At 38.7% G+C, this 15,565-nt stretch overlaps 1 long non-coding RNA gene across 1 annotated transcript in view; it reads left to right on the plus strand.

The window, feature by feature from the left end:
* The first annotated feature begins 4,551 nt into the window (after positions 1 to 4,551).
* Positions 4,552 to 15,565, plus strand: part of LOC148185011 (uncharacterized) — a 28,319-nt gene continuing 17,305 nt past the window's right edge. Inside the window, exons 1-3 of the long non-coding RNA XR_015774007.1 lie at positions 4,552 to 4,617; positions 12,420 to 12,477; positions 12,616 to 12,744. This is a non-coding gene — a long non-coding RNA (uncharacterized LOC148185011). The remainder of the gene's footprint in view (positions 4,618 to 12,419; positions 12,478 to 12,615; positions 12,745 to 15,565) is intronic.

The following is a 15,565-nucleotide window of genomic DNA, read 5'->3' on the forward strand; positions in this document are numbered from 1 at the left end:
TAGAGCCCCAGACCTTGACATTGTAAATTGAGATATACAGCAACATATTAGAAACTCATCACTGTAATTAACCTTGTTTTTAATAAAAACCAAAGTCCCACAGAAAATTTTGGGTTATTTATGCCATTGATCTCACTAGTGTTGCATGGCAAAAATTTAAAAAATGGTCTTACAAGCTTATATGAGAGTCTTGAGGACAGAAGGAAGGGAGATGGAAGGGACCCACAAGGGTCATCAAGTCCAACTCTTAAGTGACTAGGCCACATAAGGATTGAACTTGTTGTGCATTCTTCAAAACAGAAATTTGGGGTTAATAATCCTACACAATGCTTCCAATTTTGGGTTGCTGTTATGCTTATAAGACTACATTCTGCACTAATTTTGGTATTTCTGCCCTTGTCTCTTATATTTACTTTACAGCAATTAAATCAGACCTTGAAAAGGTTGCAGGGTTCAAATAGGAAGGAAGATAAGTGAATAGTAGTTAGTTCTGTTTGATTGTTTCAAAGTCTTTTAGTCAAAATCTTTTGTTTAGTTTCCTGCTCAGATACCCTGAGTCCACTTACTCCCTGGGTTATTTGGTGGGGAAAAACTTCAGGGTTGGAGGCAGAAAATCTTACATATCAAGTAGTACTGGGCAGGTGGAATAAATACACCATGGACTGCTTTAACCTTCAAGATGTCTCTGACATATGTAGATGTTTAAGCAGAAAGATAGCAAAGAGAGAGATGCAATGAAAAATGGAAAAGGAGAGGAATGCCTGAAGAACATCAACATGCCTATGACCTACAGATTTGTCTATGCCAAACACAAACCTCTGCCTTCCCAAGTTCTTCCAGATTTGGAAACATTTTCCCACAAGTAAAAATTTCAGTTTTCCCTCACATGTGACCATCACCCTTCCTGCTGTGTCTTGGGGTCTGGCCTGTGCACAGCACTAGGAATGTCCCACAGCTGTCTTGGTGTCTGGCCTCTCTCCTTTCCCATCAAGTGGCACAGCTTTAGCCATTTCACAGATATATTCATGACTTATTACCACAGTAATATGGCACAGGCTACCCTTTACAATCAGCACTGAGGGCAAGTGGAGGACAAATTAGTGCCACATTTATGGTAAAGAATAACAGGAGGCTTGTGATCCTGTTTGATTCAATTCTTCTTTATGGAGACAACAGATACTTTGTACGATAAATCATCATGCAATTATTTGCATAATAAAATTTTTCGTCCTGTGTATTAGAGCTATAATGCAGAAAGCAAGGTTGACACTGGAATGAAAAATATAACCCTTCTTTTTAAACAAGTTAGAAAGTTACTATATATTGTGCAGCTCCCTATAAAGACTACTGTTTCTATTACAGCTGCTCACTAACTCTGAATTTTTGAATCAAGGCATGCATGCAAGTGGAAGGATCTTATTCATGAAATTTAATTGTATTTCTCTCAGAATGTGTTAAGCAAACCAAAAGAAATAGATGTGCTTCAGTGAGTATGTTTCAGGGAAAGTAATTCTAGATTCCTTTAAGGAAGTTAAATGATGCATTTTTGGGAAAAGAAGAAAACATCATGTGTTTTCTGTTACACAGTAGTTCTCTCCATTACTTTAATGTTATCCAGAAGAAAACCAAACATGCAGGATTACATCAGCTTGTGTTTTGGAGTGTCTTCACACAAAGTATTTGCCTATATGGGTCATTCAGGTCTGGAGATCAACTTGTTCTTAGCTGGGACACTCTGCCATTGTCCACACAGGCCACCAGCCTCTCTTCTCTCCAGACAGGTCCCCTCTGCTGCTGTCAAATGGGGGAGAATCCAGCCATGGAGAGAAATGTGCCAGCAGCTCAGGGCCAGGAGGGCACTGCACGTTGGCCATGAAGACATAAAGTTTGCGAGCAGCATCTGTTAAACAAAGATTGATGTCTTGGACAGATAAAGCACAGCAGGGTGGAAAAGGTCAATGCTGGGTGTCAAGCAGACACCAGTGGTTGTACCAATTGCTTGGATTCAAAGCACTTCAAGCTGTAACAAACCTTGGATGTCCTGTGTTGGTTAAAGAAGGGTTCAGGTGCTGGATGTCAGTGTCCATTCAGATGTAAGGACTGAGGACTGCAGGTTTGTCTCTCTCTTACTTCACTTAGACCGGGTTGCTTCCCCTTCCTCCTTACAAGCACATGTGCTCGGGCCTTTACACCCGTGTCAGGTCAGTTAGACATTCTGTGAGTATCTATGGCTAAAATAAGTGTTGAAGTGATGTTTTTAAGCACTGCATTTTGTAATTTCTTTGAATTCAGGTGTTAACAGTGTAAACTGAATCACTAGCATACAAAGCACTTTCTCATCCTTCTCTAAAACTGGAATTCAAGCCTACCTGAAAGCAAAGTTCTAAAATGAAGGACTCCAGTCCATTGTGTGTGTATTTTTCATTTTCCTGTATGTGCAACTCCTAGCAAACCAGAATTCAGAGTCCCTGAATGTAGGGTTTGTGCTGTGCATTTGACTTGATTAAAACCTTGGAACCTAAGATGATATTTTGAAAAACAGTCAATATGTGCCTCCTCATCTTGCCAAAAAATAAAGGTTATGCTGTTGCCCTTACCTTTACATCTCTATTATTGTGTCATCTGGGTCAAAACAGAAGCTTTCCCTAAAGTGCTATACAGGATTTTCAGATGTCCATACCCAAGATATGTAAATGCTGAGCATCTCTCTTACTAACAGCACCTCATAATTCAATAAAATAATCCCAAAGGGCTGCATTATTATTGGAAAACAAAGCAAACAACTCAGACTTCCAGCAGTACTTTAAATCCTTTACATACTGGAAAGGACCTCTTCAATTTCCACTGTGCAGTTGATCCTTCTTTGAGTGAGAGGTGAAGCTGGAGGATCTGCAGAGATCTCTTCCAAGCTAAATTATTTTAAGAGTCCAGAAAAAGCATATCAGGTAATAAAAAGGGTGCTCTCAGAAGGATGCTGTCACCCTTTTGAACATATCACACACATCTGAGCTGTCTTTAGCTGACCTATTTTCCTTCCTCCCCATGCAGCTGGAGTCAAGATGAGAGAGCCACAACTCCTACTCTGACAAGTGTTGGCTGTAACAACCATTCCAGAGCAATCATTAGGCCACACCCAGTACCACACAGTACAAAGGCAGTTGTAAGATTCCTCTGTGCACATTTCAAGTTCATACCCTTCTTCTAATGTTCTTCACAGATAGCAAAAAATTCTCTAGCTGGTTCTGTTATAGAGTCTGGACAGTCTAAATTCTTCTGATTAGAAGTAAGATCACTTCACCTCTCAAGAATTTCTGCCTTACTGACTCCCCTCCCTGCCCAAAGAATCAAAATCCCTTTAACCCTCTGTAAATTGCATTGGCAGCGTGGGTGAAAGGGGTTTTGTTGCCATGTGAAGATAAAAATAACTCCCACCCACTCTTATCTTTCCTAAGGTAAATCATGCATGTGTAATAGCAAGATATGTGATTGCTGTCCCCTGATTTTTACTAGGAATGAGCAACCAAATTATTAGATGTCTTACATATGAATACAAGAAACAACTTCTTTCATTTTGAATTGGCTCCAAATTTATTAGGTAAATTCCATTCTTGCAAGTGAAAAAACACAGTCAGGAAAGGGATTGATAAGTATTCATCCCATTTTGCATTTTTCTTAGTTTCATAAAATAAAATTTAAATGACAAACCAGCTTCCCTTCAAATATTTTGCTTTCAGCACAGTTAACAAGGCCTCATTTTCTCACCAAAATATAGCAAGATAAACCTACAATCAAAATTATGTCTTCTTGGCTTTCCATTTCTTATGGTCTTTTTTTTTTTCTCTGAGAGATATAATTTAAAAAATCTCATCTTTCTGCATTATTCTGATTTTTGTTTCTTCTCTTTTTGAAGCATGCAATTAAGTTTGCCAAGCGGCAATGAATGCAGTTTAATTGAAGGAATCAGAAACAAGATGGAAAATTTAAACATTTTATTTTAAGAATCTCAGGGTCTGTGGGAACCTCCCTCATAGTTTTGAACTCAAGGAATTTTGCAGGGATTGAGAAATAAACAGGATTTGAACATGAGTAGCTAGATTTAAAATAAATCATCTTGCAGTTAAAGCCCAAGAATTCCCTTCCAAAAGCAAGAACAAATACACTGATTTCTAAGGGCATTAGAGATGATCCTTTCACAAGACTCAAAGTCTGGATCAGAGTTTGTTCAAGCTGGGGGAGTTTGGATTTATAACTGTGAAAGAACAGGTGTGATTCTATCCTGGTTTCAGCTCAGGCAGTGTTCATTTCTTCCCAGCAGCTGTTACAGTGCTGTGTTTTGGATCTGGAATGAGAGTGGTGTTGATATCACACTGATGTTTTGGTTTTTTGCTAAAGTGTGTTTATCCTAAGTCAAGGACTTTTTATCCCTTGTTCCTGCTCTGCTAGTGAGGAGGTTCATGAAAGAAACTGGGAGGGAGCAGAGCTGGGACAGGTGACCCAAACTGACCAAAGGGATATACCACACCCCAGAATGCCATGCCCAGTACACAAACTGGGGGAGTTACCCAGAGGGGGCCAATCTGGGTGTGGGGAGAAGGGTCTGGCAGCAGGCAATGGATGGTGAGAAATTGCATTCTGCATTTTTCCTTTTCATTATAACTGTTATTTACCATTGTTATTATTGTATTGCACTGTGTTTTCAATTATTAATCAGTTTTTTTCTCAACATATAAATTTTATTTCAATTTTCCTCCCCATTCCACCGGTAGGGGGAAAGAGGGAGAGGTTGAGTGAGAGGCTGTGTGGTGTTTGATCTCAATCTGGGTTTAAAACTACAACAGATTCAAGGTAAATTGGATCCTTAGATTTTCCCTTCAACTCTCTCCCAACCACTAATTAACTTCCCTTTTTAGGTGAAGCAGTGTTTGTGGAGGTTAGTTGCTCTTAATTAAAGCTGTAAAGCAGGTACTAAAAGTTCCTAAGTTTAGAAAAAACAGACTAGAGTCTTACTTCCAAACTAATGTTTTCTTTTTAGATTTTGGGGTCTTAACATCACAAATGTAAAAATAAGTGATTGAAACAGCTCCAAACTTGTTCCATGTGTAGATAAAATTATAAAGTAAAGATAGATTTGCTATCAAAAATTCAGCTTGTAGCTCTTGATTTGAAAATTTAGTGGAGAATTAACTTTTCCTTATCATCCTTTAAGGCATGTTTTGTGCCATGGGGCTGAGTAAGTGATATGATGATGCCTCTCCCCTCAGCCTCCAGCAGTATTTTGTTTCCAGTAGGCACAGTGCCTTTGGAGCCAGAATAGCACAGCTGTCATTGAGAGTAAGGCTGCAGAGCACACTTTATTGTGTACTATAAGTACTGGGTTGTTTATATTCAGGGAGAACAAAAGGGCTGTGAGTGTGTCTGACACCTGTCTAGGGGTCTAAGTGACTAAGTAAAACTTCTTTTTTTCTCTTTTTTCCAAATGTTTACTCATGCAATCACTATATTATTATTACTATTATTACTATTATTACTATTATTACTATTACTATTACTGCTGTTATTGTTCATTTTCCTCTGTGGAACTTATCAAACTGGAGAAAGCCCTCTTTGCAATCTTACATGTACCTATATTTTTTGTTTCACATTTAGTTTTTCCCCTCCTCCCACCTTTCTTACCACATCCATATTTTTGAGGATGTTTGGAACTTTGACATCATTCCTGCACCAAGCCATCCCTTTTCTGCCCACTCCCCATGCAGCTCTCCCAGTTCATTTGTGGCATTCCACAAGTGGAAGGCTCTCCATAACAAATGGTAGACAGCATCAACTGTATCAGAGGCTGCTCCAGTGAGGCAGGACTTGTGTCCAGCGGTGAGCTGAGCCTTTTCCCCCCTGCCCACAGTCCTTCAGCTCTCGTGGAATTTGGTCAGAAACACTGGGGCAGGCTCTGTGTATCTCAGCTCTTTCCTTCCTGAGCTGTCACACTGAGAGCAGCCCTCAAGCAGGCAATGTCCTGTTAAATACAGAGGAGGTTTTGTACTGGCAAGAAGCTGGGAGCCTGCAGAGACTCAATTTCCATCTTAAGGACATATTTTATCAATTAATGTCTAAAAGCTTTAAGCATTTCTCACTTCTGGCAAGGCAATGGCTGAATTTATAGAGCTGAAGTAGCCAATATTTTCATCAATTTCATCGGAGTTTTTACTAATAGATGATGCCCAAATAGAGCCCAAACAAACTTGCAGGAGATTTTCTTGGGAATTTTTAGAATATGTTTAATGCAGATGAAAATTAATGGTACCTTAATGAGTAGTCAGAATTAACAGTTGGCTATAAGTAACAATGAACAAACAAAATAGACTTTAAGAATGTGCAATGTCAATCATTTTGACATTAAAGCAAATCTTATATCAGTTGGTGACACCAGATGATAACATGATTACAAGGGGAGAGAATTGCACTGCCTATTTCTGTCTGGATAAAAATAGGCATCTTAAATCTCTTAAGATTTGCCAATGCAGAGACTGTCTGGTGTAAATGTACACATTGTGTCAACTGCAATTGAGTTAAAGCAGCTGTAAATGCTGTCAGCAAACTCTATGCTAATCCTCAAAAAAATTAAAAACTCTCCAGAAACCTTTCTCAACTTGATATAGTTGGTTTTTTGCCCAAGCACTGTACAATTTTTAAATTTCAACACATCAGAAAATTTGCAATCAAACACAGGCAGTAAAAATATGCAGTCATCCTCTGAAGTACAATGTTTCTATTACACTTCTATATCTGGCATATCATCCATAAATTCAACAAATTACAGAAAAATGCTAATCACTCCAGCTATTAAGAACAAACAATCTTTTCATTACAAATTCTTTCCAGTTACCTTGTCCAACTTTTCAGAAGTCATGTCAGTGTCACAGAACTCTTCATAATTCTTGAATTTTGCTGATGCACATAAAAAAATTAAAGCATACATCAGAGAGATACAGATAGAAAAATGACAAAGGAGCATAAGTTACTCCTTTCCTGCATCTCAGGGAATCCATTTCATTACAACATAGCACAGTTTCTCCTCTTGAAACAAAGTTGGGGCTGTGTTCCCACAATCCGCTGATGTCTACTGATCTACACGTGGCAAAGGAGTCACAAAACAGGGCATATGAAATTGGTCAGGAATTCACAAAAATTCAATCACCTAAAAATAATTCACTCAGAAACAGAAATAAGAAACAAAAATCAAAACGTTTGGAAGGGTATTTCTTTAATTTTCTGCTAAATTGTCTCATTTCATAGTAAGTTTGTAAGCATTCAGCTTCTTGTAGCTTAATCATTTGAGGCAAAAGTGATCCTCAAGACGTACCAACATAAATTATATGTACACCATTATTCAGTGCTCAGCCACCATGGATGTTTTATGGCAGAAGGAGTCAGCTAGGTACATTCTAGATATAGAGTAAAAGCCCATAATTTATAATTTAAGGCAGTTTATTTACAAGACAACTAAATGAATACACACTCTACCTTGTGAGATTTTCTTTTACAAGGGGACCCTTTTCAGCAGAAAGCTTCTGACTGATAACAATTCAGAAAACTTCCCAGAGAACATAATATTATGAAGTCTTGTTGTATTTGAACTACACTATTCAAACATTCAGCCAGAATTAGAATTTCTGCCCATCCCAGTAATGCAACAGAAAGATCAGTATCTCCATCATCAGTTTATGCAGCAGAACTTGATACTCGGCCATCCTCACCCAGTAACATGGAGAAGATCCCAGTTTAACCCAGGACAAATACTGACAGGGCACAGTATCAGGAGATCCTGGCTGAGCCCCAGTCTGTCCCCAGAACCAAAAAACTTGCATGAATAAACAAAGATACCTTTTTGATTCACAGGTTTTCAGATGTGAACACACCTAACAATCTCCTACACTTGGGAGAGTAGGAAACCCTGTTTCAACACAATAAGCAAGGTATACAACCAATTAGTGAGCCAATTAGCAAATGTTATATTGCTGCAATATAGAAAAAAATCTTTGGCTGTAGGATCAGCTCAGTAGAGCTGAGATGCTGAATGATCATGAATTGCATCAGTACTGAGAGTAGTTTTCTATCCAAGATGTTTTTGTCCACTAGGGTTTTATTCAGAGAAGAAATAAAACTGAGATAAGCAGTATTTCATCACTTTGTTTGTCAGCCTTGAGTCCATTACCGCAGCAAATTGGAAGATGGAATGTCAAACAACACTAACAATAACTAGTGAAAAATGAGAGTGGAATTGCAGACAAATAATCTATGATTGCTGAAGATTTTTTTATGTATAACAATCAGTCACTTAGATATGCCTCATTCCCTCTGTGGCTGTTATGGGTGCCATAACTGTCAGCTCTACCCTGGTTTTGCTGCACTCACTCCCAAACTCTATTCCTGGATTAAATAGGAATTAGGAATGTGTCTGAGGGTAGTGGAAAGACAATACAGAGCCTTTGGATAGTAGAAGAAGAGCACATACTGACAGTACGGAGGTCTTTACTAACCAAAGCTGCAGTGGGGAGATCTTAAATGATGCTGCAGAATGAGAGGGACTCCACAGTTCAACACTGACTGACCTTGCCTATGCAAGAGTAATGAATTTACCATGAGAAATCACAGATGAAGATTCAGCTGTAAGTACAGAGCTCCCTCCAGGTTAGGAGGATGTACTGACCTATAAAACTATAGTATTTTGCCAAGGATCTTCAGAGTTAAAAAACTGTGGTCCAGTAAAACAAATGCAGCAGTAAAATCTCTTAAGTCACAATATAAGAAAGGAATATGAAAAAAACAAAAGCCAGCACACTTCAAGGCACCAAGGTCACCAGAAACAGACTGCAATCAGACAAGAAATTAGAGGAACTAATATAAGGTGTAGGACAAAGGGTAAGGGTGACTTTTGTAAAAGTAACCTCTGCAGTATTTTATATTACTCACTCAGAGCAAAGGAGGGAGAGGACAGAATAGGGACTTCACTGGAGAGCTAATATAAAGAAAAAGAAGGAAGATTTTCCTTCTGTGGTGTAAAATGTCATTTTGAGGTACAAAAACCCTATCCAGATGGGACAGAATTCATCCAAACAGTGTTTTTGTTGAAATAATAAACTCCTGAGAAAGAGCTCATGGGAGAACAGAACGACACAGAGGGGAAGAAAAGTGAAAAGCCTGAGAATGTGGCTGAAGAGAAAAAAAAAAGGGATTACAGTGCTTGCAAATGAAATGAACTAACTCAGAGATTAAATTTGGGATTTGAGAGTACTAATAAAGGAACAAGAACCAAAACCTCATGAAGAAGGTCATTAAAGGTTTAATTCCCAAATGCAAAAAGTTTAGCAAAATAGAAAAGAAGGCCAGGAGCACCTATGTGAAGAGAAATGGCAACAAAATGTCTGAAACCACAGCTATGAAATTACAAAGTCATGGATATAGTCATGGTTTGTGAATGATTTATAACATAGCCCCCTGTGGTGGAGGCCATTCCACTGAGTTGAAGGTGGGCATAATATTGCCATATAATCTGCTGTTCTCTTATTTTTATTTTGAGGAGAAGACGGTATTGTCATATCAACACTTGTAATTAAGACATTTCCTTATTTTTACAAACCCGAGAAGTTTAGCCCAAAGGCTACAAAGGACACCCATAGAGGATTTCTTTTTCCTCTGACTGAAAGTTTCAAAATTAAAGGAGAAGGAGGACAAAGAGGCTTGCACAATCAGCATAATGGCAGATAATGGGCTTTTCAGTCTAAAATGTTTAGGTGTCTTTATTGAGACATTGAGAATTCACTGGTAGCCACTTTGCTGGGCAGTTCTCATGAGTTGAACCAATAGCCCTTAAGGACTGATTTTAACTATCAGATGAAGAGGTAAAGTGGGGGATGTTGCAGAGACACAACATCCCTAGATGCACATATACCCCTGTGAATGCAGCATGCAAGGTGTGCTGTCATTGCAGAATAGAATTATGAAAGTCCTGTAATGTCTTTTTTCCTGTTCTTGCAGTGTACAGCTGGCTTGAAGCTGGGAAAAATTTCCTTGTAACCTTGGTTGCCCAGGCTGGTCCAGGCTGGAAGCACAGTTTCTTTTGGAGCCCAGTTAGTTTCCTCTTTCTTTTAGCCATCTCTTTAAGCAGCACAGATACAACAAAAACAGAGAAGATGCAGTTCCAAAACTGCAGGATGCTTGTTACTCTGTCTGACAGCCTGAAGTGGAGGAAACATCCCTCAGTCTGCTTTCCAGTAAAGTCTTAGCAAGTTATTAGATGCTGACTTTTGCACTAAACTTCTCTGTCAATAACCTCAGCTAAGAACTCTGCCAAGAAAATATGCTGTGAGGAAAAAAAGAAAGAAGCACATAGGATTCAGGGTGCATAGGAAGTAGCTAAAATATGTGTATATTTACAAGAAGAGATAATTTTTATGTTCACGCTGTCTCATGAATGCCTCCAACAACTCAATTTTCCTATGATATCACAAACTCTGGATATATTTTAGGTTTCCAGAAACAAATCTCTTCTTCAAAGACCTTAGAATACAAGTATTTTACACAGTGGATTATGAATCAAGCTCAGAGCTGATTAAATGGCAAAGTTCACAAACGCAGTATATGTGCACACATCCCAGATAACAGAACCAAACACTGCAAAAAGCATCTACTTCTTCTACTTAATATTTGTGGGTCATGGTACAAAACTATGACCTCAGTACCAGACCATGATCCTGAACTGGACCCTCCAATGTGTTTAACTCCTTGAAAAAAGAAAGCAAGAGCAGGAACAGTTCTGTGTATAAGTACAAGATGAACTACATGGAAGAAACATAACATTTTGTTAGATTAACCCTGTCTGAACTAAACTGATATTAGAAAGCAATTTAAACCTCCACCTTAGAGATAACCAAGAATCTTTATTGTGGCTCTTGCTAAATTGTACCTTGTTGCTGATTAATCATTGCTTCACCATTGTGGTAAAACTTGCAGAAATATTATGAAATAGTCACACATAGAATCACTGAAGTACATGGCACTTGCTTCCATAATATGTGTCAAATTCTTTCCCTACCAGTGTCCCACTAAAAGTGCTTTTATAGAGACCTTTCTCTTCACCCCTGACTCAAGCTTCCATCCCTTTTGGTTTGTTTTCATAAGTGGCAAAGTCTTTTTTCCCATTGTCAGAATATGGCATTCAAGCATGAAGAAACATTTTGCAGCCTCTCTTGATCCTAATTTATCAGTTTGTTGATAGTATTTTTCACAGCTGATTTACCACATAATTGTTTTCATTTCTGTGGAACGGAAAGTTTTAAAACATCAACTATCTATTTTGGTCCATTGATCTCTGTGCTGTTATTTTGCTTGCAAATGTAATCAAGCAAAAATCATTTGTACCTAAGCAACCCTATCTTTCAGGTTTGTGATCTATTTCTCAATCTTTCAAAATGATGTTTCAGTTAGAGCTCCCCAAGCTTAGATGCCAGAAATAAAGAACTTTTATCTTCTTTCAGCATGAGAGCTCAAACATATCTCACAGAGTCTCTTACCCTACATGTTGGTACTGCTTTTCCTTGCTGTAAAATGAGAGGTCAGTTATGCTGCTGTCTGTCTTGCCTTGGTGATCGGCTGCAGATGCTGTTAAGTTGTGATTGGTATGTCAATTTGTAAGTGAACTTCAGAATTTCTGTCTTTTTTGTATAGTCCACCCACAAAAATCATAACGGGGGTGATTTTTATAAATTTTCACACAGGCCTTCCTGTCAGGCTTTATAAATGTCAAGCTTATTCATAAATTCTTACACAGAAATAATTTCAAACCTTTACTACTTTTCACTCCATCTCCTAGTTATCAGCGTAAAGCTAATCAAATATCTGCTTTCCACAACTCTTGATATTTTGCTTCATTTCTTTTCAAGATCTTTTCACATTATCCTTAGTTTTCATTTTAATTCATTCTGTTATTAATTTAACCTCTTCTGGTAGCATCCTCTTTCTCCAGAAATCTGGCTGCTTTTCTGGTATTGAGGATTGAAACTTTATGATTCTCCTGTCTCCTTAGTAAGAGACTTAAATTTTACTTAAGTTTACTTAAACTCCTCACGTTTTCCACAGCAAGAAAACTACCCCTCTTACCAAGTGAGCTGCTCATTTGCTGAATGTTCTGTCTTTACTTTGGCTTCCCTTCTTTAGAAATTTCTCGTTCTCTCTTGGTTTTAACCCATTTCCCAATGTCCATGACCATCATCACCAACAGATCCCAGAGCCAGAAGCCTTTCCAATTCTTGATTCCCACTTCCTATCATCATTCTGGAAAGTGTACAGCCCTTTACTTGTTCATTGAAAATACTTTCCCATGCTTTTTGGCACAGAGTTGCTAACAGGACCATCTTTCTCTTTAGCCTGCTGGAGACCTTCATTTGGACACACTCAGTTGTGTTGCAGACTGGGCAGCCACAGGTATGTCACCTCATGTCACCTGTCTAGTTCAGACAGCCAGCTGTGTCTTCAGCAACAGCCTCTGCTGTTTTCATCTTGGAGGCATGAAAATAGCAGGGCTACCTAAAATTACATTCTATTACTTTTCTTCTTTTCCAGATTGGACTGAAGGAGCTATAAAGGAGAGTTTTGCATGACAGAACTTTATTGGCTGAGTTTTGATGCAAATTTCCTTACATTTTTCTGGATCCACAGGAAAATAATAAATCCCTTCAGGAAATTATTTAGGTATGTAAGTTACAGTCCTTAGGAGAGCAGTTCTTAGAGGCATCCCCTTTCCAATGACATTGGCTAGACAGACCAAAGGAAAGTGCCTCCATAACACACCAGTTTCACAAAGTGCAGGCATCAGGAGATCTGGATATCTCACAGCCCCTGTCACTTGAGCCATGCTGCATGCTAGGTTGACACACTGACTCTTCAGCCTGTGTTGACTCGTGTAAATGTCCTTATTGGAGTTTTGTAATATCAAAACTGATACATCCTCTATTCCCTTATTCAGCAGCTCTTTAGTCATTTAGTCATAGCATGTGATATCTGCATTTGTTCTTCCAACTTGTTTTCCAGTACAGCGATTGACTTGTATTGTGGATAGAGAAAATCTTTGCTGGTTTCAGGCAGGAAAAAGAAACCAATGAAACAAACCCAATTATAGACACAGTCCCTGCTCCATCTCAAGCCATCGTATACAGAATAGTATGTGGGTCATTTAAAGCAAAGTATAAATGCTGTCATGTAGCATTTTCTAAATAACAAACATCCCAATCAGTCATTTGCTATTGCTACTGCCCTGCTCCAGCAGCCTGTTGGCAGGAGGGGACTGTCCCCTCCAAAACAGATGATGACCTCTGTCTCCAAGGCCTCAGCCACACAGACTCACAGACTTTCCAAAGTGTCATCTTCCAGGATTCTAATCATGGGAAGAACAGGATGAAATCAGTTAAAAAACCTGCACATGCCTACAAAGAGGAACCATTTTCATTAGTTACCCCTCTCCTAGAAGAAGTTCCTGAGACTAAGATTATAATTTTTATAAAGAACCAAACATATAAACAGTACCACCTAAAGCAAAGTATGTAATCTTATGGTATATATCTCACTTATCCTTGAGGACTCATAAGTGAACATGGAATGAGTAAGAGTAAGAAAAGGAAGAATAAGAATAAGAATAAGAATAAGAATAAGAATAAGAATAAGAATAAGAATAAGAATAAGAATAAGAATAAGAATAAGAATAAGAATAAGAATAAGAATAAGAATAAGAATAAGAATAAGAATAAGAATAAGAATAAGAATAAGAATAAGAAGTGATTGGATCTGTAGGAGTACCAAGAATCCACAGTTTTCAATAACTGACACCATTCTTCAAACAAAAAAGACCAGGCAACTTATCCCTGGTTCCATTGGCTTTATCTGAAATTGCAAATACTGAAGCTTACTGAAGAAATCAAGTGTAGCGGGTTCAACGCCTACTTTCAGTCACCACATTTGACAGCCCCACAAATCTGTGTAATAACATTTTGGCCATAAAATACACTGCACTGTTTTAACACTCAACATGTTTATGCTTGAAGCTGCCTCTTGAATTCCCAGGGAGGCATTAGAAGAAAATTAAAAAGCACAGCCAAAAAATATAACCACAGTCAACCCCCACTCATAAAGTTTAATTGGAAAGCAGATATTAAGTATGTATCTTTATTACATTTTGAAACAATGAATAATATATATGTTGTTGGCTAAAGACTGAGCTCTGAAGAGTGAGTATATTGTTTTATTATTCAAACACAAGTGAAAGTGCACTGTATTTTCAATTCATATGGGCACCACTTTCTGTGAAATAAATAAATACATCCACCAGCCTCAGATGGTGATTTACATACTCAAGTACCTCTAATCACAGTCCTAAAAGCAAGGGTGGAAAGTACAGTAGCCAAAGCTGTTGCCAGGACAACTTATCCCTGGATTTAGCATTATCATGAAGGGAAAATCTACAAGGAATTTAATTAACCAATACCTCAAACTTGCAGCCTGCCAAGCACTGCCTACGCCCTTTTAAATCCCAATCCCTCAGGAGTGACTGCACTACTGGTGGCTGTACCCACTCAACAGAGCAGCAGCATGGGATATGTCCACAGGATTCCTTAGGAGCCAGCGTGAGCCTGCCCCGTGCCCTGGCCTGCAGCAGGAGACCTGAGCCACCAGACATACCAGACTGGCTGTCAACCTGGAGCCAAGCCTCAGCTAATGCACCCTAGAATTTAAGAATTCTAGGATTGTCTATGCTGGAAAAGATCCTTAAGATTATCAAGTCCAATGGTTCACTTAACACTTTGAAGTCAACGACTAAACCATGTCCCTGAGTGCATGGTTTATATATCTTTAAAATAATTCCAGAGACAGTGACTCCACTACTTCCCTGGGCAGTCTGTTCCAAAGTTACAATGCTTTTGGTGATGGAATTTTTTCTAATATCCAATCTAAATCCTATCTCCTTTTCTGTTAAAGCATATATTAACCCGAGTTTTATATTTCAATGATGTGATCACGCTGGCCTTGGTGAGCTGAGTGAGCTTGCATCTGTCACTCTCTGTAGTGTAGATTTAATCTCAGACATAGAATAATTTAGGTTGTGATGAACCTTAAAGTTCATCTAGTTCTTCTTTTCCCTGTAATAATGTTTTTTCACTAAACCAGGCTGATCAAAGCTTCTTCCAGCCTAGCCTTGAACACCACCTGGGATGGGGCAGTCACAAATTCTCTGGCCTGTTCCAGTGCCTCACCCCTCACAGTCAGTGAGTTTTAGGAGTAACCAGACCATCAGATACATTTGGTTTGTGCAGTTGGTTGGATGGCAGACCAAGATGTGCCAATATAGACAGGACATCCATGCTGCAGCTACACCCCACCCCTTCAGACTTCTCTTACATCCCGCATTTTGATGGGAGATGACAGAAATTCTCTCATAATTTGTGAACAACCTTGCAGTCCTCCTCAAGACCTGGACTGCCTGATATCTGCTGTAGCTTTGAGCAATCTGCTCCAGTTGACC

The sequence above is a fragment of the Pseudopodoces humilis genome, chromosome 1 (assembly GCF_049639895.1).
Source record: "Pseudopodoces humilis isolate 2021_Gansu_Grassland_sample_001 chromosome 1, ASM4963989v1, whole genome shotgun sequence".
NCBI lineage: Eukaryota > Metazoa > Chordata > Aves > Passeriformes > Paridae > Pseudopodoces > Pseudopodoces humilis.